Source organism: Neofelis nebulosa, chromosome 13 (assembly GCF_028018385.1).
Source record: "Neofelis nebulosa isolate mNeoNeb1 chromosome 13, mNeoNeb1.pri, whole genome shotgun sequence".
Taxonomy (NCBI): domain Eukaryota; kingdom Metazoa; phylum Chordata; class Mammalia; order Carnivora; family Felidae; genus Neofelis; species Neofelis nebulosa.
In genome coordinates this window covers 59,471,549-59,498,143 of record NC_080794.1, presented here as the reverse complement: position 1 = coordinate 59,498,143, position 26,595 = coordinate 59,471,549, and the positions used below count along the sequence as shown (strand labels likewise).

The following is a 26,595-nucleotide window of genomic DNA, read 5'->3' as shown; positions in this document are numbered from 1 at the left end:
CATCTGCTATGTGATAGGCACTCCATCTTGGTGGTCATCAGTGTGGGCTCTAGAGCCTAAGGGCCTGGGTTTAAATCTCAGTTTCTCCATTTACTGTTGAACTCTATGGTCTTGGCTAGTTACTTATTCTTTCTGTGCTTCAGTTTCATCATTTCTAAGATGGTATTCATCTTGTAGGTAGGATGTGATGATTAAAAGCCTTAGTCTAAAATACCATATGATTTTACCCATATGTGGAATGTAAGAAACAAAACAGATGAACATATGGGAGAGGGGGAAGAGAGAGTGAAACAAACCATGAGAGACTCTTAAAGATAGAGAACAAAATGAGGGTTGATGGAGGGAAAGTGGGTGGGGGATGGGCTAGATGGGTGATGAGCATTAAGGAGGGTACTTGTTATGATGAGCACTGGGAGTTGTATGTAAGTGACGAGTCGTTGAATTCTACTCCTGAAACCAATATTGCACTGTATGTTAACCAACTAAAATTTAAATAAAAGTTTGAAAAAAAAACCCAACAACCTTAGTCTATAGAAAGCTTATAGACCGTGCCAGGCATGTAGACCGGTCTGTACGTATTTATTAATAGTGTCATTTGGGGTGATGTGGAAACATCGGAATTTTAAGATGCACTTATCTCTGTGTATTTCTGACCCACTACTAGTAGTAAACAATTTTTGTGTATAGGTTGTAGCTCCTAAATTTACTGAAATGTCATGCTCATCCACCCCTCCCCCATTTCCTCGTCGCTTTTGTGTAACATCCTGGAGGAGAAAAGGAAACATTTTATTTCTGGCCACTCTACTCAGGTGTTCAGACCCCTTCAAAGGCATAAAATGTATTGCCTATGGTGATAATTTGTTTTGAAGTTTATTTATTTATTTTGAGAGGGAGGGAGGGAGGGAGGGAGGGAGGGAGAGAGAGAGAGAGAGAGAGAGAGAGAGAGAGAGAGAGAGAGAGAGAGAGAATATCTCAAGTAAGCTCCACGCTGAGAGCACTGACATGGGGCCCCATCTCATGACCATGAGATCATGACCTGAACTGAAATCCAGAGTGGGATGTTTAACTGATTGAGCCACCCAGGTGCCCCGCCCGTGGTGATAATTTTTAACAAATGGTTCAAAATCTTCCCCCATCCATAACTAACTTAGAACTTTATGATACTTAAATGTCTTACATTTAGGTAAATACATTGTATACGTATGTGTATATAACTCAAATTTATTTAATGATTTCACTACATTTGAAATGATAAATTGAAACTTAGGGAAGGACTGGAGAGTGCACTTACCCTGATTTAACTTCGGTGGAAGTTACAAGGTCTCCTGTCATCTGTGAATCTTACATCATTGAAGACCATCAGTTTTGGATTTAGATAAACCAAAGCTGAAGTCCCCATATTGGTGTTGACCAGCTGTTTGAGCTTTCACTTCCTGGGCGTTGGTTCCCCATCTATAATCATCATCATCATAATCATCATATGGCACAGAGCAGGTGCTCATGAACTATCAATTTTCCTACCTTTCCCGTCCTGCATCCTGCTTCCTCCTGCCATCCGCACAATCGCCTGAGAGTAACCTCTTCCACCTGACTCCAGTGTTCTTCATCTCCACGCTCCTGACTCACCCCGTGATTAACCAATGTGCTTTCACTGCTTCAGCCAGGAGGGCAGTAGATGTCTCATGTGTCACCTGCCTCTTACCTTGTGGTAACCAGTTTTCAGTGAATGCCAGCAAGTGAGTGAGAGTCAGGCTTGCCATGACCCTAGTGAGGTCATTCCTGGCTCTTTGAAAGCAGTAGCTAGTACCAGCATTGCAAGATTGCAGTTCGGGGCCACAGCTCCTGGAGTGTCACAGAGAATGGTGTTTTCATTCTTGGCTATTCCTTTTGAGATAATTTGCTATAGCTAACTTATAAAAACGATTTTCCCAGATAATTCTTTTTGGGGGAGGAGATAGGTGTGGGTGAGGGATGTCTCGAAAATGTTTCACTTCATCAAACTCCATTTGCAGGGACTTGCAGGCTTTGACTGTTTTACCCCCACTTCCCAAGGCAAAACTTAAGCCAGCTGGCTTATAGACACCGTGGCCAGCTTTGCTTGTCCCTTGGTTTAATGTGTTGGAGGTGGGCGGCTGGGTGCCCAAGCAGAGAGGGCGAACAGGGAAAGTGAAGCTACAGCTGGAAAGGGAGCAGGAAGACCTTTGCTCCATCCTCCAAATCACTTTGGAGAGGAGCTACTCTATTTTGCATTAAGTGTTTTGCTGTGAATTTTTGAAATAGCAGTCACACCCATATTCAAATTAAGAACCAGGGTGCTCTCCAAAGACATGCACAGCCAGGCCTCCACCATTCTGCAAACAAATATTTGGATAATAGGAACCATTGTTACCACTTGGAATGTTCTTCCCAATTATTCTCTCTCTCTCTCTCTTTTAATTTTAGAGAACATGAGTGGGGGAGAGGGGCAGAGGGAGAGAGAGAAAGTCTCAAGCATGCTTCATGCTCAGCACAGAGCCTGGTGTGTGGCTCAGTCCCACAACCCTGGGATCATGACCTGAACTGAAATCAAGAGTCAGACACTCAACCGACTGAGCCACCAAGGCACCCCATTCTCTCTCTCTCTCTCTCTCCCTCTCTCCCTCTCTCTCTCTCGTTTTCCAGACTTTCCTATCGTTTCACACCAAGTAATTCCCACTGTCCAGTTTTGGTAGTTAACTCTGGGCCGTTTGGTCATTTGTTAGATACAGCCTCGTGTGTTGAACCATTAATTATTAACCCTGTTGTCCTGTAGGCATTTTCCCGAGTTGACGCCTTGGCTTCCCCACCAGGTCTTCCCTCTGGGATGAGGCACGCCCCAGCCTCTGTGCTGCTGCGGGCGGGTGTAGGACAGTGCTTCTCAAAGTGTGATTCTTCTGGCAGCAGCAGCACCCAAGAAGTGTTGGAAATGCACACCAGATCCACTGACTTAGACAGTTTAGAGTCAGACACAGCAGCCTACAGTTAACCAGCGCTCCTGGCCATCCCTCTGTGTGATGAAGTTAGAGACCCTCTGGTATGGCCAGAAGAACTGGGGCTTGGGGGTTGGAGAGGTCTGGGCCTGAAGCTACCTCCGTCATTTACAAACTGACCTTAGGGAAGGGTTTTTTCTGTTTCTGCTCTCCCATTCCACTGGGACTATGTAGAAGTTTGTTCTGCATGGCGTTAATGGGTGCCCTAAAGGGAGGGAGGAGGAAATGGTTCTGTGGGCAAATAAATTAACAGAATGCTGCTTGAGTGCATTTCAGTGGGATTCCTTATGGCTAGACTTCTCAGATACCTAAAGGTATCACTGAAGGTCACTGAGAGTTGCCATGGAAAGACATTGCAAATTTGTTAGATTCTAGAACACCTTTTTTGCCACACGCTAGCTTTTCTGGCAGCACTGTTTTGTGGAACATGTTTTGGGAGATGCTGGCCTAGGTGATGTGATAGGGTCCTATTAGCCTTGTGATTTTACAGCCCGGTAAACCAGTGTGAAATTCAGAAACTTCAAATGCAGGTAAATCAGACATAATGCCAGAATTTATAATTTGGGTAAACCAGACTTACACAACAACTTGAGCACTGGAACAAAATGAAAGTAACGAAACATTGAAGAATATAAGGTTAATATATTTTTAAAGCAGCAAGTTTTTCTTCAGTAGAAAATCATACACTAGGAGAGAAGTGGGAAAGATAAGGAAAATGTCACTTACTGAGTGTATTGGGAGTCCTGGCAGGAATCCTATGGCACATTCAAATCAGGTAATTTAAGGAGATTTAAATAAAGGAACTATTTATAAAAGGTGTAGGCAGTTTGGGAAAAGCAACAATGGTTGACGCAGGACTTATTCCTCTCTGTATATGCAGGGTTTTTCACGTAGCCGGTACAGTCCTCATAATCACCCCAAAGATAGGTTTTATTATTTCTTACTTTGCAGAAGAGGAATGTGAACTTGAAAGAGGCAAAGGAAGTTACCTTCGATGCTAGCTGGAGAATGGAGGCAAAGTTCCAACTGCGATGTCAGACTCGCAACCCCACGCTTTCTCCACATATTTCTTTAGGGGAACATCCTCTTTTCCCTCAGTCTTTCTCCGCGTGATGAGGCTGAAAACACTGCTCTCTAGAAGCTCATGTTCTGAGCTAGATGTGTTGCTCTGAACAATCAGTATACTGGAGAAAATAGCACATTAGGCAAATAATGTAAATTAACAAAAGAATATAGATTCCATATATATGGGAGAGAGAGAAAGGCAGTAAGTTGGAGCTCTGGAAATCCATCATCTGTCCTTTTTTTCGGGTTGGTCCCATTCTAGAATATAGGCTTGGAGGATATGGGAGCCATTTGAAGGACACAAATGAGGCAGCATAGCTTGTTGGGGGTAGGACAAGGTAGAGGGAAACTTTTGAGACATATGGTGCAGCTTGGGAAGGCTTGCTGTGGGCATAGCATGGAAGAGCGCTCTATGCCCAGGTGCCTCCACCAAACGGAGACAGTGCTGGTGGTAGGAGGTGGGCAGGCATGTGGGAGAAGGAAGAAGGCATGGTGGGATCCTTAGGTGCTTCTGACTCCAGTTTTTACATTGGGGCCATGCTTGCCCAGTGAAGTCTCCATAGCTTAACACCTTTGTTAGAAAGTGGTAAAGGTAGGGGCGCCTGGGTGGCTCAGTTGGGGAAGCGTTCGACTTCAGCTCAGGTCATGATCTCACGGTTTGTGAGTTCGAGCCCCGTGTCGGGCTCTGTGCTGGCAGCTCAGGGCCTGGAGCCTGCTTCGGATTCTGTCTCTCTCTCTCTCTCTGTCCCTTCCCTGCTCACTCTCTGTCGGCCTGTCTCTCTCTCTTTCTCAAAAACAAATAAACATTAAATTTTTTAATAAAAAAATGTGGTAAAGGTTGAATTTTTTAAGAACTGATTTTACCTCCTTTAGGAAGTTTCAGATATGAATGCTTCATTTCTCTTATACCCTAAGAAAATTTACAAGTCGTGTCTCTGAGGAGGCCACTTTCCCCATATCCTTTTGAATTTGGATTGGCTTTTCCTGCTCCATTAAAATACATCTTATGGTTAAGCCCTCTTGATTCTAGAAAACAAAAAAACCTCTGAAGTACTGTGCACAAGCCCTGCCTTTGAAAACATCTGGTAAAAATAACAAGTCGCTTGGAAAACCCTGATTCTCAGATGCGACCCCTGCCTCTTTATTAGCAGGGAGTCACTGGAGTAAACCTTTATTTCCTGTTGCTTCCACACAGCGGTGCTTCACGGAAATATTTTGCATGTTTCCTTAGGCAGCAGGGAACCTTGAAGGGCAAACAGAGTGCTGAGGCCCCAAATAGGAACAGAGATGCCGTCTCTGCCTGGCCTGGTCGCGCCTCCGGGGGCTTGGAGAGCCCGCCTGGGCCTCGGAGCTTTGAAGCTGTGCCGGGTCTCTGCCCCAAACCGCAAAAAACTTCAGCTCTCCCCAGGCATGAGCAAGGCCCGACCTGCCACACCTCCAGCTCTTTGTACAAGAGAGGTGTTTTAAAATAGTCTTAAATGTCAGACGTATTTTTTTTCACAGCATTCCTCAGACATCTCATAAATTATTCTGCAGTGAAACTTTAATAGGGCCGCTTAGAAGATGAAGAGTTCTAGTCAGTGGAGTTTTTGGTAACTTAAGCAACTAACTGTTAACCTCAGCCCCTCCTGCTTTCTCCACCCCAGAACTCATTGAAGAAAACCATTATGAATTAGAGATAATCTTCCTGAAACCATGCTCGAGGCTGTCTTTGATGACAGCGGTCTTTTGTTCCCTCGTAATGTTGTGTGTTAATTTGAGTAATGTGATATTCTAGTATTTGATTGTTTTTGACTTAAAGGCCATTTGATAGGGTTCAACCTGGTAATGGTAAAGAAAGTAAGGAGTTTGAGCTCAGAATTTTCTGACTTCATAGTATATCACGAAAAAAAAATTTTTTTTTTAAAGCTTGTTACTCACATTTCTTGCCAATTTGCTTCCTAGGGACATAGGTAATTAAAGATTCTGGTTTTAGAATTTGTGTTGCTGCCCCGTCTGTGTCTGCTGTCATATTGGCTCCACGTTGAGCCTTTTACAAATATGCATCACATCTACAGCTATAGACCTGTTGGGTTCTGGAGGTAAGCGTGTGAGCCTTCTTTTTGCGGGTTTTTAGTCTGTTGTGATTTACTGTTACATTTACTTACAATGCTTACTGACTTGATTTATTTGGTTACTGGTTTCTGGAAAACTGGAATTTGGAGAGAAGTGAAATTATTTATTGGTAAAAGAGATAGAAAATTTGAATTTGTATCTGCCCTAATAGTCTGAGATATGTGGTACAACACAGAATTGTTGTCACTTGATGCCTAGAGTGATGCTCTCTAGACACTGTTCAGTCCATAGAAAGAGAAACTGTATTAAGGATGCTAGTATACCTCATTGCATGGTATTTTTCATTCTTCAAAAATTGGACTTTGTAATTAATCAATGTCTTAGTCTTTTCAGGCCACCATACCAAATACCACGACTGGGCTTAAAAACACCAGAAATTTATTTCTCACAGTTTAGGGACATTCAAGGTCAAAGCACCAGCATGATCATGTTTTGGTGAGGGCCCTCTTCCACATTACAGACTTCTTGTCGTAGCCTCACATGGTGGAAGGGTTATGACTCTGGGGACTCTTTTATAAGGACACCAATTCGATTTATGAGGGCTCTGCCCTCATGACCTAAGCACCTCCCAAAGGCTCCTAGTACCATCTACCTTGGATGTGAGGTTTTCAGCATATGAATTTGGGGGGAAATAAACCTTTAGACCATGGCAACATTTTATTATCTAGAACATTCTATTATTTCTTTGTATATGGATATGGAAATATGGATACTGGAAAATCTTCCAGTATCTGGAAGAATTTTTCATAGTGACGGTGTATTTCTCAGTGTCATTTGCCTTTTTATATAAAATCAAAATATTTATTGCTCCTTTACTACATCCAAGGCACTGTGTGAAAATTCAGAAAGAATATTTGTAGCGAATAAAGAATTTTGTTCCTCTTGAAATATGATGTTAGCATGACATTCTCCTTACCATTTGGTCTACTGAAAGATAAGGCCAGTTATCTGTGTTTTGACTCAGGGCAACATCCTGTGGGGGAAACAGTGCTGAATAGGGAGCCCTTGTTTTACTCTTGGCCAGGTCACAATCTCACTCCAACCATGTGGGTGGGCTTCTCCTTCCTCACCTGGACTGTTTTCTCAGCTATACAGTGAAGGTGTCAAACTACATTATTTCTGTGGTCCCTCATAACAAAATAAACCCAACATTGATTCTTATTGAATGTTTTTCACTATGTAGGTCACTGAGATAGGTCCAAATAAGTGTAAGAGAATCTCTTGTGTGAGTGTTTAAAGGTCCCTCAGAGCTAAACAAAAACAAACCCCCAAAACATTTATTGACCATCCTATAAGAGTAGGTCACTGCAAAAGGTAGAGTGAACGTGTACTCAGCCACCCTTCAGAGAATCATCCCTGGCTTACAGAAGAATGACCAATACAACAGCCAACACTTAAGTGGGAAAAAGTAGACCAGCCAGTGAGTGCCCCAAGTCAAAGAAGTCATTTATCAAGCACTTCACTGTGTCCAGCTTTGTGGCAGGTGCTCCTGAGTGCTTTACCAGTGTTACCGCAACCAGATCTTGTAGTAGCCACACAAGAGGGATTGCTGTAATACTCCATTTTATGGATGTGGAAACTGAGGTAACTTGCCCAAGATCACACAGCTAGTAAGGGATGGAGCTGATCATTTATACCGAACCTACATTCTTTTTTTTTTTTTCCTTTTAATGTTTACTTATTTATTTTTGAGAGAGAGAGAAAGGGAGCACAAGCAGGGGAGGGGCAGAGAGAGAGAAGGAGACACAGAATCTGAAGCAGGCTCCAGGCTCTGAGCTGTCAGCACAGAGCCTGACGCGGGGCTCAGACCCATGAACCATGAGATCGTGACCTGAGCCAAAGTTGGACATTTAACTGCCTGAGCCCCCCAGGTGCCCCAAACCTACATTCTTAATCACCATGCCTCTGAGGGAAGGCAAGGGCAAGGGCATGGGGAGAGATGCAATAGGCCTCTCTCATTAAAGGAAAGCATGGGAATCGCCAAGGGTTAGTGATGGAAGGAGAAGGGGACATTCATGATCACGGGCCACCTACATCGGCCCGTTTCCCCGGGCTCTCTCACCTTGATCCCCGTCACTGCCTTGCTGGATCCTGGGGAACACTGCCTCTCTGTTAAGGCTGTAGCCCACGCCTGGCCAGAACCAGGCCTTCCAGCTTCCCCCTAGCGCGCCTGCCAGAGCTAAAAAGAGCTGTGTGTGTTTACTGGAACTTGGGATATCTCTGCCACTTGAGTTGACAAGAGTCAAATCGAGGGAGTAAACAGCTGGACTCCCAACAACTATGTGGAATTGGAGAGTGACGCCAACAGCATAACTATACAAAAGTTTGTAAAAATTTTTCAAAATTCAGTTTTACTTCAAACTAATGTTCCCCTTGTAACATCTCCATTTATAGAACCAAAACATTCTAGTTTGGGAATTTGCTGTGAAAGGCTTGTAGTCCTTAACTAGCTCTCCGTTCATTCCTTGGGCCGAAGGCGTCACTTGTATCCACTCCCAGCCCTCAGCCCAAGCTTCTGTTCACTTCCACTCTCTCGGCAGCCAGCAGTGGACTGTCTAGGCATCGCGTGGCTTTCACAGAACAAAAGACACCATCATCTTGCTTTGAAGCCCCCTCCACAGTTTGGACTATAGGCCTCTGGAGGGCAATGGTGGTGTTCGTCTCTGTAGCCAGCCCTGAGCACAGTGTCTGACACTAAGCTGGCACTTCATAAAGGCTGGATAGGTCTGTGGGAAGGTCTGTTGAGCTCATTCTCTTAATCACCAGAAAACAAATGCAGTGGAAAGGTGTTTACAAAACGAGGTGGGAGGAGTGGAAGGAAGGGAAATGCAATGCAGTGCCACGCTAGTACGAGGTGATCTTTAAGAGCCTGGGATTTAAGGTCAGATCAGGTTTCTGTCACAATCCTACAGCATATACTGGTCATGTGACCCTGGGGAAGACACTGAACCATCTCCTCCTTTCGAAGTTGGTAGCAACAGTACATATGCTCTAAGGTTATTAGGGTTAACTGAGATCTTGTATGTCACATGCTAAGCTTAGAGCTCTTGATGACACAAATAATTGTATTTTATTTATTGCTAGGGAGACAAATCAGATTTGGCTACCTCTCAAAAGAAACAGGAAGCAGACTTGAGTATGTGGCTCCCCAACTCACTAAATTAAAAAAATGTACGTGTTGCAGAGTGGTGTAATCCTGAGTGCTTTGCAGTCACCTGTATCAGAAGCGAGTTCACCAGGGTTTGAGTGCTGTTTGTCAAAGTTTGGTCCTACAGATGAAGAAAGAGGTTGTTTTAGAGTGGTGACAATATGGATCTTTTTCTTTAATTTTCAGACGTTTAATTCTGTGCTTATAATTTCCTTGGTACTTGAAAATATAAAAAATAAAACCTGTTAGATCTAAAAAGAACAATACTCTTGAAATGAGAGGAAACTCTTTTTCTTCTAAAAAAGAGCTTAATACTTGAACAACTGCTTTTGAATTTCTTTGGTTGTAACTGCTTTCCCAGTTGCTTTTTATAGGAAACTATTTTCTGTTGCTGAATAGTTAATAGAACTGTCTGGTGGAAACACGTTGAGAAGTTAGCAGTTTGAGTTTGATATAAAATGTAAACGTTGCTGTTACAGTAATATGAGAGGATAAAGTATTAATGGACTTTTAGAAATCAAAGTCTGCTTAATTAAAAAAATTTTCTTTACATGGCATCAACGGATGTATCAGATATATATCTTTTTTTTTTAGGGTATAGTCATTTTATGGGTGATGATATGAAACAGTCTGAAATTTTGGGCACATTTGATTTCTTGGCTTTCTCAATTATCCAGTTTAGGAATATTTAAGCTGATAGATGAATGTGCTCCTAGTAGATTTCTCATTTGGAAACCCTGTGCCAGACAATGTGCAGATGGGGCAGCAGTCATGCCTGGCAGGCCTAAGTGCAATTATATTTGCACGTTGTTTTACTCACTGTGAACAGTTTGCAGGGGAAAAAGGAAAAACTGTCTCCCTGCTGAAATGAAATTCTGACACAGTCTGCAAATTAGAAATTCTATTTAATTTGATGCAACAAATTCATAATAATTTCCAGCTTTGTGTCAAGTGTTGGAGCTGTGGGCATTTAATACTTGGAACTGCCGTAACTTGGTCATATTGACCAGTATTTCTCAAAGCATGGCCTTAAACCACATTCTCCAGAAATGCAGATTTTAGGCCCCCCCCCCCCCCCCTTGGAACTTCTCAATCCACACGTCTGGGAGCAGAAACTGTAATCTGCATTTGAGACAAGTGTCCCCTCCCTGTGACCAACATAAAGCAGTTTTTGAGGCCCTCTGATACAGCGGGAGCATTTTTTACGAAGATTATTTTAGTTGTGCTTTGAATTGAAAAAATATTTTTAAATCCAGAGAATTCAAATTTATAATGAAAATTGAAGTCCAAGTTAGGAATTTAGTTGAAGGGCACATGTAAAATGTTCCTGTTCTTTTCTGAATTCTCTGATTCATCAAAGTTGACTAGGAGCAGGGTTACAAGTAGTACTTTGACTTTGACTTTTTCAGCATCCATGATGAAACGTACATTTGGGGAAATCATTAATGATTAAGTCATGTTTGAATTTATAAAATAGGAAATTACTAAGTTTGGAGGAAAAGGGATGAAGAGAAAGACCCAGTGTTAGCTCCTATCAAGGGTTAAGACCAATATTTATTTACTTGGGGGCAAAAGTAAAGACAATAGCCAGTTCTCCACAAAAAGACAATGATGGTTTTATTGGGCTCTTCCCACCACATAGCAGCATTTTTGGCCTTTAAAGTAATGAAGTTAGAGGTCAGTCTGTGGCTTGCCATATTCTGTATTGCAGATGCATCTTTTAAGGAAAAAAAATCAGGACATGAGAAAAAAAAATCACTTTATCTTAAAGTTTCTTTGACCTAAAAAAATGATTTCATATAACATCTATATTTAAATGCAGTTTCTTAATGTCATTTGTGTAGATTTCAGTGATAGAAGAAATGAGTAAGATTTAACCTTTTTAGTGAAGTATTTTATATGTACTTATTTAACTTTAATAATTCTTGTAAAGAATTGATATTTTTGTTTTAATATTATTTGTGTTGGTCTACTATTCACTGACACCGTTTTACTGATCTTTGGGGACTCACTGCCCCACTGCCTGTGTCTTCCTCCATCTGTTCTGTCTCCCTGATGATAATGGACCCAGCACGTTCTGAGAGAAACCGCACTATATTTTCAGCAGGAGCAGAGCACCACTCTAAGGATGATTTCCTTATCTTCCATACAGTTGCCTGAAATCTGCCTTCTAGCACTGTGATCTGTGAGCTACCACGACCCAGGCGTTCAGTCTGTTTTCTTTGCTAGGAATTTCCAGAGCCACGGCTGGGTCACCCTTTGCCTTTTCTGGCAGCTGGTTTCACTCTGAATTTAATGAGGGAGCTGAGCTGAACGGCCAGAGGAGGGTTTCCCTGTCTGGCCCCTCATTGGAAGAACTCGGCCGCTTGTCCACGTTCAGTGAGTCAATGCCCGCTGCTGGGCACTTCCAAGAATAGGCTCTTCCAAGCCAGTGTTCATCTGGTCGGCGTCTAGGGCACCTTCCTGAACTCACCCACTTCTCCCTCCCTCCTCTTTCAGCTTTGGTGTAAACCAGCAATGAAGCCGGAGCATAAGTATTTTAAATTACACCTATATGTAAAATTTGGCATCTCTGGGATTTTCTGTTCACTGGTTGGACTTTAGCAAAGTACGTGGGCACACTTCATGTAGTCCTCTTGGATTTCATGCTCCCCAGGGCACCACGGTACCTGATTCGCTGCACTTAAGTTTTTTAGTTACTTTTTATTTTTATTTTTTTTTAATTTTAGTGAGCAAGCCGGAGACAGGGGTGGAGTGGGGGAAGAGAGAGAATCTTAACCGGGCTCTAAGCTCAGCACGGAGCCCAGTGCGGGGGTTGATCCTGCGACCCTGGGATCATGACATGAGCCGAAATCAAGAGTGGGATGCTCGACGCATTGAGCCACCTAGGCGCTCTGCCAGTTTGTTTTTAGAGCTGTGATATTAGCACGTGGGAATTTGAAATGCTTCATCACCATGCTGAGAGGTCAAGTGTTTTTCTTGTCTGTTTTTAAGAATTTTGAGCTCATATTTTAGTTTCTTCTCCCCTTATAACCCAGTATATTTACTTAGGCTTTACATTTTTACATAAGGAAAAACCTATTTTTGCACTTTTATTATTAAACAGGTAGGAAGAAAGTCTATGATTGTGTGTAATATATTCACCAAACTACACAAATACTGCAGCTCCCTGTAAGAAGATTGGGAACCAACCCAAGAGTTCTAAAGTTACATTTTTATGACGGGTTTTTGTTGCACACTTCAAGGGCAGGAGAGATTTTTGTGTGGGATCCTTATTTTTCCCCCTCTCTGCAGTCTTCTTAAAACGCTCTCTGTTAGAATCCTGGTGGTTTGACTTCCAGATCTATACAACATACTACAAATTAAAATAGAAGAACCACTGTTCATTCCTCACATTTAGTGAACTTTTATTGCATGAATTAATGGGTTCAGCAGCACCAAAGGGCATTTGATTGTGGGCTTGCCTTAAATTAATGATTTATTTTTAAAAAGGAGAAAAGCCATTTATTCCCCAACTTTGTACTTGTGTGTAAGATTTTAGAATTTAATTTTAGAGACATTTGGGTTTACTATAAATGTTATGAAACCTTAGATTTTAGTTTTCTACTACTGCTTTTTTTTTTTTTTGACGAAAGAGAATGCCACAATGAAATTTTTCAAAGCCATTTAGAATATTTTAGTACTCTCATGACTTACAAACTCATATGATCATAGATGCTTGTCGTCAGGGAGATTAACTTCAGGAAAGCACAGCAGGACCCCAAACCTAGGAGCTGTCACCTCTATTGCTGACACGGTTGGCTTTCCCCAATGTGTCCTGTTGGACTTCAGGGCTTCTAATATTTGGAAATTGTGGTCCTTTCCAGCCCTGACGTATTATGATACTCTGAGAGTCCTTTGGCCACATGAAACCTTCTTAAAGACAGACCGCATTGCATTTCTTCCCCATCCCCTTTTTCTTTGATTGAACTCAATTCCTGACCTTCTTACAGACAGCCAAAGGCACTGCTGTTCTATAACCTGCAAAGTTCTATACAAATGCAGGGTGCTGGGTGGAGCTACCTCAAGTTTTGTGTGTTCTCTGTCCAAGGCAGAAAGCCTTCATTGCTGGCAGTGCCCCTGCCTCCTTCCAGCAGAATCCCGGTAAACTGTTGTTATAGTAAAACAGTGACTAACTCGAGCCTTTTATTAACCAGCATTTCCACCCACCTACTACTATGCTCATTTTTGGAGTTAGAACGAGACAAATGGGAAATAAACCAATTATATCAACACGTGATCATTTATTGAATTCTTACCGTGTGCAGGCACTGCTACACGGGCGATGCTTGGTCCCATTAATCCTTACGCAGCAGGGAAATTAGTGCTATTATTTTTTTTTAAATTTTTTTTTTCAACATTTTTTATTTATTTTTGGGACAGAGAGAGACAGAGCATGAACGGGGGAGGGGCAGAGAGAGAGGGAGACACAGAATCAGAAACAGGCTCCAGGCTCCGAGCCATCAGCCCAGAGCCTGACGCGGGGCTCGAACTCACGGACCGCGAGATCGTGACCTGGCTGAAGTCGGACGCCTAACCGACTGCGCCACCCAGGCGCCCCAGTGCTATTATTAATCCAGGGGGAAACTGAGTTTCAAAGCGGTAGGATCACTGCCTCAACACCTGGAACTATTTGCTGATAGAGCTCAATGTGAAGCATTTAATATTCTCTTAATCAGGCTCCTTAATCTAGTCTCAGGATCATCACATTAACTATAATTGAATACGTAGTTCTCTTCTTCCAACATTTTTTGTCATATTTACATGAGTGGTGAATTGTGAAGACAGGGTCATTTTATGTCGAGAACTATTCTCTTTAACATTAGTTTGAAAATGATCCCTCATTCGTCATGTTTTAGTCTATGGTAGTGGTTGTTAATTGTAATGTCTCCAGTTAGTAAGCTTTGTGAGTAATAAAGGATTTTTGACACCTTTTGTTTTCTGGTAATTTCATGTCAGCCACCAAGGCAAATGGGCAAAAAATAAGACTAGCCGTGGGCAAAAGTGGCAGAGTGAGATTTAAGGAGTAAGCTCCAAAAATCAGATTCTCTCTGAGCAGCAGTTTTTGCAGCAAATAAGCAAGATAAGACAAATGTAGAAATTGTCAGCTGTGGTTGCTGTAATCAACGCTTTTGTGGAGCTTTTCACAGCCAAATGGGCAAAACAAGTTTGCTGGGAGCTGCTTTCCTGGGCAGAGAGGGTATATATGGTTGAGGGAAATTGGAGGAGGAAGTCACAAAAAGCAGTAGATGTCCATGCATTCTCTCTTGGCCTGGCCTCAGCTCATGTACTCTCCCTGCACCAGTGTCCCCAGTCCCCCTAGTTCATCCTGTGTGCCTCAGTCAGATTGATTTTTGGATTAGGAAATGTCTAAAGAACTCACCTTGGGTTCTGTGGTCTGATAGAGGCAAGTACAGATGCCTTTCCTGGATTCAAGGCCAGTTGGTGACCATGTACACCATCTACCCAATGTTATTTCCATATGCTCTTCAGTAAAAGTCCTTCCCATCAACTGGATTGGACTTGGGTCTATTCTGTGTATATGCTGTGCTGTGGACTAAATACCACCTTTGTGGAACCCACCTCAGAAACCCCAGCTTAGGCACTTTGTGAGAGCAGCTCGTGACTAGCAAAGGACACAGAAGACAATAAATTTTACGTGGAGTCAAGTGATACCCAGTAACATAACATCCATGAGAATGAACTGTGCTGTGAAAGAGTACACCAGTTACTTTGCTTCTCATGGGGAGCTGAGTTAGAAGAGGGGATTGTATGGTTGGGGAAAGACAGACCATGTGACTTAGGAGGGACAGGAAGTTGGTACAGTCCCCTCTTAAGAGGGGAGTGGAGATTGTTTTGTTAGCCCGAAGACTCCAGCCTCCCTGTCGTTGGACACCTACTCAGAGAAACCAGCTGCGGAGAAAGTGGACAGGAACCTTCCTGTCAAATGCTATTGATGATGATGATGAGAGCAGCTGACATTTATGGAGCACCTTCTAGTCCTGTGTTAGGCATTTGAAGTGCTCGCTTTCTGCATTTAATGCTCAGTGTAACACTCTGAGACCGCTGGCTGCTGGTATTCCCATTTTACAGATGAGGACACTGAGGCTTGGCAGGGTTAACTGACCGCATATCATGCCTCTGATAAGTGGTAGAGCAGTAACTGAAATCCAAGTTTTTTTTGCTTTAGAGTTCCTCTACACATTTTTTTAAGGGGTGTGTGAGTAACAGGGTGATGGTGGATGTCATTGATTCGTAAAGGCTACTAGAACATGCTGTGTGTAATTCTATTCAGTTTAGTCTCCCCCAATGAACACTTTCTGTAGAGAAGTCATTATCCTAAGAACTGCAGTGTATTTTGCACATTCAGAAAAGGGTGCTTTGGTCAGCACATCCTGGTCTTTCCCACTAAGTCCTGAAGTGTTCTCTTAGCTGGCATAGTCTTACACTGGAGGGTGATTTGTAGATGCTTTTCTGTGCTGTCTTTAGTGATCATCAAGGTTTCAAAGCTCTTCGTCTTCTCCCTCCAAGTAGGATGTAAGGTCTTGGAGGCAGGCACCATCTCTTGTTTTGGCTGATAAGCTGATTAAAAATGTTCCTTGAGATTATCATCTCTCTTTTTTAGGTCTGTATATTCTCTGAATAGCCTACATGTAGTAATATCTTTCTTCAGTCAGGGACTGTGTCATTCCTCTTTGAGGCCACATTGTGGAATGGAAAGAGCCCAGACTTGGGAGCCAGCACCAGGATCTGTATTCAGCTTTCTTAGTGCTTCTGCAAGACTTTTTAACAAGTCTTCTAACTCTCATTGAGCCTGAGTTTCTCCATTCGCCGTGTGGGTATAGAAACCTTACAAGGTGTTCTCAAAATGAGAAATGACACATGCAAAGTTGCTGGTTCATCTGTCTGAAGCATGAGCACAGGCTCTTGTCTAGAATGCATGCACAGTAAATGGGTCTAGATCATCATGACTTGGTTCCTTGAGACCTGACTTCTAAGAGAGCAACCATGAAGTGTCTTAAAAAACATGATGCCTTTGTCGAAAGTGTCCTTCATTGCCCGACTTTGCATAGGAAGACAGATCTAGAGATGGATTTCTTGGTTCTTAGATGCTCCTCTAGTTCGTAAAGCTTAACGTTTTGTACAGGTGAGTATTGGTACAGGTAATATCAGCTTCGTGATGAGATATACAGTGACCCTATTCATCAGTCTGTTAAAACAATAAACAAAGGGTAACAGGACTAGACAGCACCTTCTTTGCTAGAACCATTTTTCCTTTTATAACACAATTTACGATGTTTCATATTTATTTTTAAATTTAATTAGAAACACCTTATGAAATTAGATATTATTAATTTCCTTGGATAGGTGAGTAAACTGAGACTGAGCAAACTAAGGCACTTCCCAGTTTGCGCAACCCTGGCAGTTTGGATTCAAACCCTGTTCTTCTCACCCTGGATTTTTGTTGTTTTCTGCAGACACTAAGCACATGTAGCAACTGTTAGCATGGTTTCTTTTTCTGCATGCATTTAATTTTTATCTATATGTGTCTTTGTAGTTGATGTGGGCTTCTTAGAGACAGCATACAGTTGAGTCTTGTTTTTTTATCCACTCTGACAATCTGTCTTTTAATTGGTGCATGTAGACCATTTGCATTCAAAGTGATGATTGATATAGTTGGGTATACATAGGGCAGCTGAAGTCATAAATGTGTGTATATATACATGCATAAATATAAAATTTCTATTTATATAAAATATATACTAGATGCCAACCTGTTTCCAAGTAGTCTGGTATGAGAGTTGTCATGGATTTTTAAAAAAAATATTGAATGTTTGCTATGAGTTTGCTATTATATTTTAGTGATGTCAGCTTAGTTTGAAGAAAACCCATTTCAGAAATTTGCACTATGTTCTCGAATGCTTGGATGCAGCTTTTATACCTGATATATTGAAAAATTGCCTAAAACCAGCACAAAATGAGATTATGAGAATAGAGAAAAAGTAGCTAATTCACTGATTATTTAGTGACTAATGGAAGTTGGGGTCTCATGTTTATTACTGGTAGGGACCCAGGGTCTGATGAAGTCCTTGGCCTCCAAGACCTGAGTTAAAGGATCATTGATTTTGGGTCTATATGTGTTCCACCTCAGTTATTAAGCAGATACCACTAAGAAGAGAGATTTTCTCAGAAGAAATAATGTTTTCAGTGTTCCATATTGGCTCTTTGCTAGGCTAATATACATTCAGTAAAAATTTCAAAACTCCTTAAGGAAAACAAGCAATTCCTGAATAAGCCAGTATTATGAATTGAAGTATTTAAGTTATGTATTTGCAAAAGACCCAGCGTCTTTTTACTGAATGGAACTTCTGTTCCCTCATTCCTGAGCGTGGTATGGGCCTGTGCTGCAGACGTCTGTGATAGATGATGTGGTGAATAGCCTTAGGAGTTCTGTGGTTGAAAAGCCAAGATGAGAGGGAACTATGGATTGTCTATAAGAGTGGACACCTCTCCTGCCAATATCAAACCCATGCTTCTTTCCCATTCTCAGGCTCCAATTGACCCCTTTTTTAGAATTTTTTTTTTTCAGCCACACTTAGTAACTTCTTAGTTACTAAGACTAGACCACTAGACTCTGGCCCAACCTTGACTCTTCTGAGAATTCAAAATGCCCTTGTCTATCCTTTCCCTACAAGGAGGCATCATGTAGTGACTGTGGAGACAAAAGGCATCATCTGTCTCCTGGGCTTGCCTTTATTAGTTTGAGGTTATATGTTCACAATGGAAACAGAGCTAAGATGTTTTCCTTTTATCTCATGAATTTGGGAATCTGTCCTGGTTTGAATTATCTAGATTGTCTCAATGGAGGGTTCCAAATGTGCGGGATGCTACAATTAGACACCTTTGTTTTAGTTCTGTAGACACAACCATATTTGGGAAACACAAATGGGCCAGTTTTGTATTTAAGACTTGTCTTGGTTAACAATGCATGTTTGAGAAACCGTGTGTGCCCAGAGTTGTACATATAAAGAGTTTGAGAAGGAGCTCAGGGCTCTAGGAATGCCATGAAGTCGGGTTTGGAGCAGGGAATTGGCAGCGAGCAGGCGTGGGGAGCAGTGGGGTACTGGGTGTGTGTTGTCACCGGGCAGCCCCTGCTGACTATTTTAAGATGAAATGTTTTGGTGCGATTGCTTCTTTAGGAAATCTGGCTGAACATCTTAGTCTTTTTATCGCCCCCCTTGTCCTCATAAGGAACTACACGGGAGTAGTTTGGCTTCATTAAACAAAAGCAATCACTGGAGATTAATGTTGGAATCCCACATTTGGGGCATTCGCTATTAGTCCTGTGGAAGATTGCATCATGTGGGACTGTGTTCAAATAGACAGGGTTGTTAGTGGTGCATTTTCTAGCTTGTCGCCTAGAACTTTCTGTTGAAAGTTCTGAAGATGACACAATTGCATAACAAATGCTAGCTATGAGCTAAAAAACATTACTTTTTTGGTAAAAAAAGAAATGTCGTATAAACAGTCTGGAAAATAGAAGTGAAATTTAAAAGTTACCTGTAATTCCATGCTACCAAATCATTATTAGAATTTGGGCATGTTTCCTTTCCAATATATGAAATAGGTTTTATTTTTTACATAACTAGAATCACAGATGTCCTACAAACCTACACACTGCTTTCTTCACCTAATCTTGTAAGAAGTGTTTTCCCATGTTGTGTGGTCTACATAACCATTATCTTTGTAACTGTCCAACAGTCCACCCAGAGGGGTGTGTGGCCGTGTAATTGGCTTCCTGTTACTGAACACCAGAGAGTGTCCAGGTTCTCACTATTATTAGTAAAGCTGTGGTAAACATCGCTGTGTAGCTTTGTTGTCATTTGGGATTCTTTCTTTGGGCTAGATTCCCCGAAAGCACAAAGGGATTGAGGTGGATAGCTCTGGATGTGTTACATTCAAAACAGTGATAACCGTTTACAGTGTTACTGGTAGGAAAATGTCAGTGCCTTTGCCTCAGCTGAGTGTTGGTGTTTTTAAATTTGTGGACTAATTTAAGAAGTTAAAAAAAAAAAAGACATTATTTGAATCTATTTTTTTTTTTTAAAGCTAATCAGGTTAAGTGAGCATTTTCTTATAGGTTTGTTTGTTTGCCTTTTTTCTTCTGGGAATTATTTCTTCATGCTTTTTAAATTTTTTTTCCTGGCAGTGAGTATGAGTATACTATAAGATAAGGATATTAACCCTCTCTGTTATGTTTGCTGCAAACCATGCATTTTTAAAAACATAATGTAACATATGATTACAAGTTGTCACCCAAATTCTATTATCTGAAGCTCAAATAATATTGCATTTATAAGACTTGAAACTATTTAGGGGCTGTATTTCGCTTATTGTCAATTTTGTTGGCAGCATCAACTTTTTATGTTTGCTTAAAGGCTCCATTTAAGTATAAAAGGTAAAACGTGATTGCAGATGTATTGCAATCTTTTATAATTAGTCTTCTAGCTTCAAATCTGACCCATCTCTGGGAAAGGCCTGGGATGAGAGTGTGATGATTTTAGTGGGCACTTGGGCGTAGGATTCCTGAATTCTGTGATTATAAATTGGTCTTGTTAAAATGAGTTCCTTATCATCACAACTTTTTGTGGTGATTAAAAATAAAACTAAGGGGCGCCTGGGTGGCTCAGTCGGTTAAGCATCCAACTTTGGCTCAGGTCATGATCTCAAGGTTCGTGGGTTCAAACCCCGCATCGGGCTCTATGCTCACAGCTCGGAGCCTGGAGCCTGCTTCGGATTCGGTGGCGCTCTCTCCCTCTCTCTCTCTCTCAAAAATAAACAGAATAAAATAAAATAAAATGAAATCTAAAGCAAAATCCAAACCCTTTCATTTGTGTTGGGCCAGTGCATCTGGCATTAAAGGTTGAGGAGGTAAGGGAAAGGGTCTTAGTGGTGGGAAGAAACAATGACATGAATGACTTGGAGACTCTTCTTTGGGATTCAGAAGGAGTGACAAATCTGGTACAGTGGAGTTTAGGGTTTATTGAATATATGGAGATGAGCCTGGGAGGCTCATCAGGACCTTGTCTTCATGGCCGTATAGTATATTCAGGAATCTGGACTTAAATTTTTAGACCTGCATTTCCCAAAGTGTAACATCTGAGGTGAGTTGAGAAGTATGTCTTTGAATGTTTGAAGATGTTAGCATGCATTCCTTGATTCTCTGTCCTGTGCAGAAATTATTCCTTTCTGTGGTCCCATAACACTTAGCTCAGATTGCTAGCAGAAGGGTTACCCATCATATTGTATTTCAGTGGGACATGTGTGTCACCCTAAAATTCTGTGGTGGCCTCAAAGACTGCAGCTGCTGATTCATGCTGGTCTCCTCTGGGCTAAGCACCATCCTGGGTGCATAGCAGGCATGAAAGAAATACTGTTTGAACAGTGTCACCAGGCCAGTGTTTTAGCCACATTGTTCTTTCCTAGGAAGTTTGCTGTCTTTTTTCTGTTTTCTCTGTACTGCCCAAGCCAGCCCCTCTGAGTTCACAGGAGCTCTGTGGATCATTTTCCCTGTGGGAATTTGACACATAAGAAGTCGTCTTCCCCTGCTAAAGCCACAGTGTGGCACTATATGGGCTGTACAGGGTGGTTCTGAGGCTGATCAGGCCATTGTAATGGTCAAGGAATAAGGAGGTGGAACACAGTGGTGAGTATGAGGATGGAAGCACAGAGGTGGCTGAGGTTATGACTCACGAAGAAGGAGGAATTGATCAGACCAGGCAGCTTGTCAGGTGTGGGGTGGGAAGGGCGTGACAAGGCAAAGAGGAGAAAACAGTGTGTGAGGGACGATGATTCACTCCACCGTTAACTGGGTGCTTGCCAGGCACCGTACCAGATGTTGGGGTACAGAGAAGAGGGAGACCCTGCCTTACCAGAAGGTGCTCACTGTCTAGCGGGTTCCATGAATGAGGCCTGATTGGAGGAGCAGACACAGATGGGAAGGCAAAGTGGGGCAAGATGAGTGAAGGACTCAGCCGGCTCTTGCAGCTGGTTATCAGGACTCGGTGTTCAGTGAGTAATGGAGTGCTATTGAAAGGTTCTAATGAGGGAAATGGCACTTCCAGTCTGTGCATCGACTATGGAGGGCTGATTCTCATCTGGAATTCTGTATCTGTTGCCAAGGGGCCAAAGGCTGAAGATGGCCTGAGGAGGAAGAAGAGGGATAGGGGACTTAGTAGAAGGGGTAAAAAGACAAAGAGAAACTTTATCTGAATCCGTTTTTGCACCCCAGTAAGGATATGGGTTAGATTTCTGGTTTAGGAACCTTTGTTTTGTAGCCACAGAACCCAATCATCCCAGGAAAACTCAGGAAATTATAAATGAATGAAATCAGTAAAAGCACAGCCACCATGGTTGGAGTGAAAGGTGGGGAACGGGTGGGTGGGTTACGTGCACTGTGACATGAGCGTCCTTCCAAAACAGGCAAGAAACCAGGAAAATGGGCTAGGTAACCTGGCATGGATCCTTCCAGCTCTCCCATTCCAGATGAAATCCTCAAGGAAAAGAGCATGAAGAAGGAGAGGGATGAGGACCCAGTGCAGGGCCCGCTAGGTCTTTAAACTCCTGGAAGAACTATGGAGGCCCTGTTCTAGAAAGAAGATCCTCATGGGCTGACGTAAACCAATCCACGGTGACACTTAGAAATCAGGACCTGGAAGTTTAATGGGAGGAAGAAGGAGTTAAGTGTTTTAAATTCAGTGGAAAGGTCAGCGAGGCCCCGACCAGTGCAGAAGCCAGTGTTGGGCTTGGCCGTGTGTGCACTGGAAACCTTTCTGAAGGCCATTTCAGATAATTGGTTAGAGCGGAAACCAGTTGGAGAGACTCCAGGAGGAAATGAGAGGATGTGGGGGATGGCCTTTCTGATGTGTTTTCCTATAGTTCCCTCTCCAGAAGCATGGCTCTTTTCACAAAAACTGTGTGTTTGTTGTGTTTTGAGCCCCCAGCTGTGTCATGGGATTCCAGACTGAAGTTAATGTCAGGGTCGAGTTTATCCTATCTTTCTCCCCTTGAAAGGAAGTGTCAGCTACTCAATGTTTATCCTTTGTGGCTTTCTGAAGAACCTTCTGCACCCTCTCCAGCAATGTAGAGTGTGCATTTGAAGAGACATGACCATTAATAGAGATTAAGAAGAGGATGAACTGTCAAAAAATTGGAGAAATTTGGCTTTGCTGGTGGGTCAGCAAAGTATAAAAAGCAGTAAGACCAAGCATTTATTCTGGGGCTTTGTGAGCTATCACTGTTCTTTTCAAGCCATTGGAAGGAAGTAGTCGCAAATATATCAAATCAAGTCCCAGATGGGGTTTCAAAGCCAGAGTATGGTTTGGTTGGAATGGGGAGCTAGCTTGCTTTTAGGCAGCTACTGTGGATTTAAGGAGGATCCTGGTTATCTTGAAGTGAAGACTCCAAAATTAGGTTCTAAAGGCTAACTAGAGACAAGGACAAAGTTCATGACTGAACGCCATGAGGATGACACAGTGTCTCTCCTATGGAAACTTGAAAGTGTGTGTGTGTGTGTGTGTGTGTGTGTGTGTGTGTGTGTGTGTGTACACATGACCTTATGTACATACGTGGAGAGAAACAATAGAAGCCAAACACCGTGGGCACAGGAGAAGCTGGAGCACCCTGTGTGAGAGGTCAACCTGAAACTCATTCTTTTCCCAGAATCTTTGCTGGACCTTGAGTTCATTTTTACAAACTCAATTCTTCCCTTGTTATATATCCCTGAACCATCCATATAAGGAAGGACCTTCTTTCCTTCTCCAATAAACAAGCCATATTTAGTTATTGGATCCTATTTGAGCTGGAAGCATGAGTATAATTTTTGCTTTTTAGTAATTATTCACTCTGTGTCATCAAGACTTATCTCAGAATTACAGGGTCATGGAATTAGGGAGGGACCATGCGGAACCATTAATTATCCAGTTGTATTCTTAACAAGTCTGGCTACTTCACATCTTGTTCTTCTGTTGGAATGTCTGTGTTGATGCTGTGGCCCTTTAACCAAGTACTGTAGGTCCTGACTGCCCAAGGCATGGAATGGCCACTTGACCTTCGCTGGCCCACCCAAGCTGTGACACTGTGTAGGTTCCTGCAACTCACAGTGGGATAGCTGTCCACCGGCAGCTGTATGTTTTTGTCACTAGGTGGCACTGTTCATCTTTTTGGCTTTTACCCAAAGGTGCCTGCTTCTTTTGGAGGGGCTTGTGAGAGAAATTCCAAAGACATGGCATCATGTTCTCAACCACATCAAACTCTTTACAGCTTAGTTTTTAAGTAAATATTAAGTGTCAGGGGGTTTTATGTAAAATAAATTCTCACATTCTACATATGATTTTAATAGCTTGCATTATTTCTAAATAAACTGCAGGGACTAGACTATGACTTTCAAGACTATGACTTTCAGACTCCGTTTGTGCACCTTCCTGGTCACATCCTCACCACCCTGACTCAGAGCTGTTCAGGTTGTAGAGACAAAACCCTTTACTGAGCCACATGGGATTCAGATCCAGTTGGCCTTACTTCAGGGGAGAGGAATGAAGATCCTCCTCTCAGAATGAAACCTTGGGACCCCCCCCCCCTTCTTGTTCCGGTCAAGATTCTCAGGTTGCAGATGACCAGAAACTGCCTCTGGCTAACTCCAACTGAAGAGGGGGTTTGTTGGTAAGATCTTGGGTCGTTCAGATTTGTGGAAGCTGGAGAACTGCGCCCAGAACAGGGGCAGGAATTCAAGGAGGCTGAGTCGGATGGAATGAGAGCTGAAATCAGGCCCTGACATGGTCTGGATTGGATGTCGCTACAGTCGCTGCCACCACTGATGAGGACTGGACACTGGGTGCCCTCCTTGGCACAGCTGCCACTGCCACCCTTGCTGCAGATTTTATTTTACTTTAAGTTACCCCCTCCATGTGTCACCTGCTGCAGATTCAGTCACCAAATGAGAGCCTGCAACAGAATCTCCTACCCAAAAAGTCTGTGTCCGGAGCCGCTGCTCACCTGTGCATGGTCGTTGTCACCTATCACTGTCATTCCAGTTCTTAAAATGTTCAAATAGTGTCCTGCCACTCTGGGCCCATTCTCCTTCCATCTTACAGTCCAACCACTAAATGGTTAACCTCTGGCATGGGGTTGGGGCGCAGCTCCCAGAGAGTGCTAAAGTGGTATCTTCTGTGGTTGCTGGGCACTTGTGGCAAAATGATGGTATTTGGGATATTTTTCCTGACCGTATGTACTTTAGATCAGTTTGTAAGCAAGTGTGGGGCTGACACTTAGAAATTACTAGTATCTGTATTGAAAAGTATTAAGTGTGCAAAGGGCTACCTGCGTATGACAGTGATTTTCATCATGTGTGAGTTGCGGCATCTTTTTTGCTTGATTCAGAAGACATCTCCATTCATCTCTTTCCCAGCCCGAGAATGCTGTTGTGCCATGTACTTATTTTTAAATTAAGATGAATTAAACTAAACTATACAGAGGGAATCGGTGCGTGAATTATGGACGGTGATTACAAAAAAATATGATATGGCCATTAAATAATGGATATGATAACTGTGTAAAAATCAAGAGAAATGTTCAGGAAATCTTTAGTTTAAAAATTAAAACACAAAGCCGCCAGACATTAAGTTTACAACTACAAAAATGCTACTTGTTGAAGATAAAGGTTAGGAAGGACTATAAAGAAAGAAAATACATTTGATTAAGGTAGCTTCATGGCTGAATCAAAAACATGTCTTCAATCACTTTAAAAGTTGAACAAAACCTTAATGAAATTATTAAAGTTATTTTATAAATAAAAATGGGTGCCATGATGACAGCCTTTTTGGTCTTGGGAGGCAAACTGGGGTATCCTAAAACCGGGCTTGGACACCACTGGGGTGTACAGAACACAGAAGGTTGTGTTCCTTAACTGAAAGAGCAAATGTTTCCACAGGTGGGGGGGAGGGGCGGCTGTTGAAGGTCACAGATAGTCTCAGGCGTATTTGACAGTGTCAGAGACAAGCTATCGCTGATTCGGGGCCGCAGAGGACTTAGAATGATTTCCTTTTTGCCCCTAGCATCCTACTCAGCTCCAAGGACAGTAAGCAAGGCAGCGGCCCAAGGCAGCGGTCCGTGTGTTACAAAGGAAACTAACACAGGTCTCCTTGTGCAGACCCTCAGACCATACGGTGGCCTTCTTATTACAGGGGTCATGAACTAGAGCGTTGATGTCCTCTCCCTCATTGCTTCTCACATTTTAAAGTGCAAAGAGACCAGCTGGGGATCTTGTTAAAATGCAGATTCTGATTCAGTTGGTGTAGGGTCAAGCCTGAGTTTCTGCATTTTTAATAAGCTCCCAGCTGATGCCCGAACTGCTGGTCTGTGGACCACACTTTAAATAGCAAGGTTCCGTATATCCTGAAGGCTCGCTTTTCAGATTTCTTTCCAATATGTTCAGCTAGACCTTTTTATTCAAAATGTGTGCTTTGAAAAGTATAGAATGTTGTTGAGAGATGAAAGACCTGCACAAAGGGACAGAGAGTCTATTCTCATGAATTGAAAAATCCAGTTTTGTTAAAATGTTAATTTTCCTTCAGCTGTATAGATTCAACATGATCCCAGTCAAAAGGCCAGCACCGTTTCTATTTTGTTTTGTTTTTGGTAGAAATCGGTAAGATTCTAAACTGTGTGAAAATGTGAAGGATCTAGAAGGGCCAAAAATGATTTTGAGAAAAAATGAAGTTGGAAGACTGACACTACCTGATTTCAAGACTTAGGCTAAAGCTAGGGCAGTCAGATAATTAGTTATGGGTTAAAGTCAGATCAGTGGAACAGAAGAAAGTCCAGAAATAGACCCCCACATACGTGGCTAATTCCCAAATTGTGGTATGCTAAGTGAGAGAAGCCAGCTGCAAAAGATTACATACACTGTGATGCCATGTGTAAAATGTTCTAGAAAAAAGGGTTAAACTATAGTGATAGAAAGCAGATCAGTGGTTACTGAAGACTTGGGAGGAGACCATAGTGAGTGAGTAAGTAGAATGCATTCCCACCTTGGGGCCCAGAGTGCACAACCTTCAGGTCAGTCTGTTTAGGTTCCACCACCAATCTGTGCCCCTCTCTGTACCCCGGTCTCCTCATCTGTGCAAACTAATACAGTGTCAGTGCTTACCTTGTAGGGCCATT

The 26,595-nt window shown here is 42.4% G+C and overlaps 1 protein-coding gene and 1 long non-coding RNA gene across 51 annotated transcripts in view; one reads left to right on the top strand and one right to left on the bottom strand.

The window, feature by feature from the left end:
- Positions 1 to 26,595, top strand: part of SORBS1 (sorbin and SH3 domain containing 1) — a 232,296-nt gene that overhangs the window by 84,213 nt on the left and 121,488 nt on the right. The gene's annotated exons all lie outside the window — the stretch shown is intronic.
- Positions 1,341 to 8,345, bottom strand: LOC131493123 (uncharacterized). The gene is made up of 3 exons (XR_009252477.1): positions 8,251 to 8,345; positions 3,998 to 4,192; positions 1,341 to 1,452 (listed from the first exon to the last, which is right to left on the bottom strand). It is a non-coding gene; the product is annotated as an uncharacterized LOC131493123 (long non-coding RNA).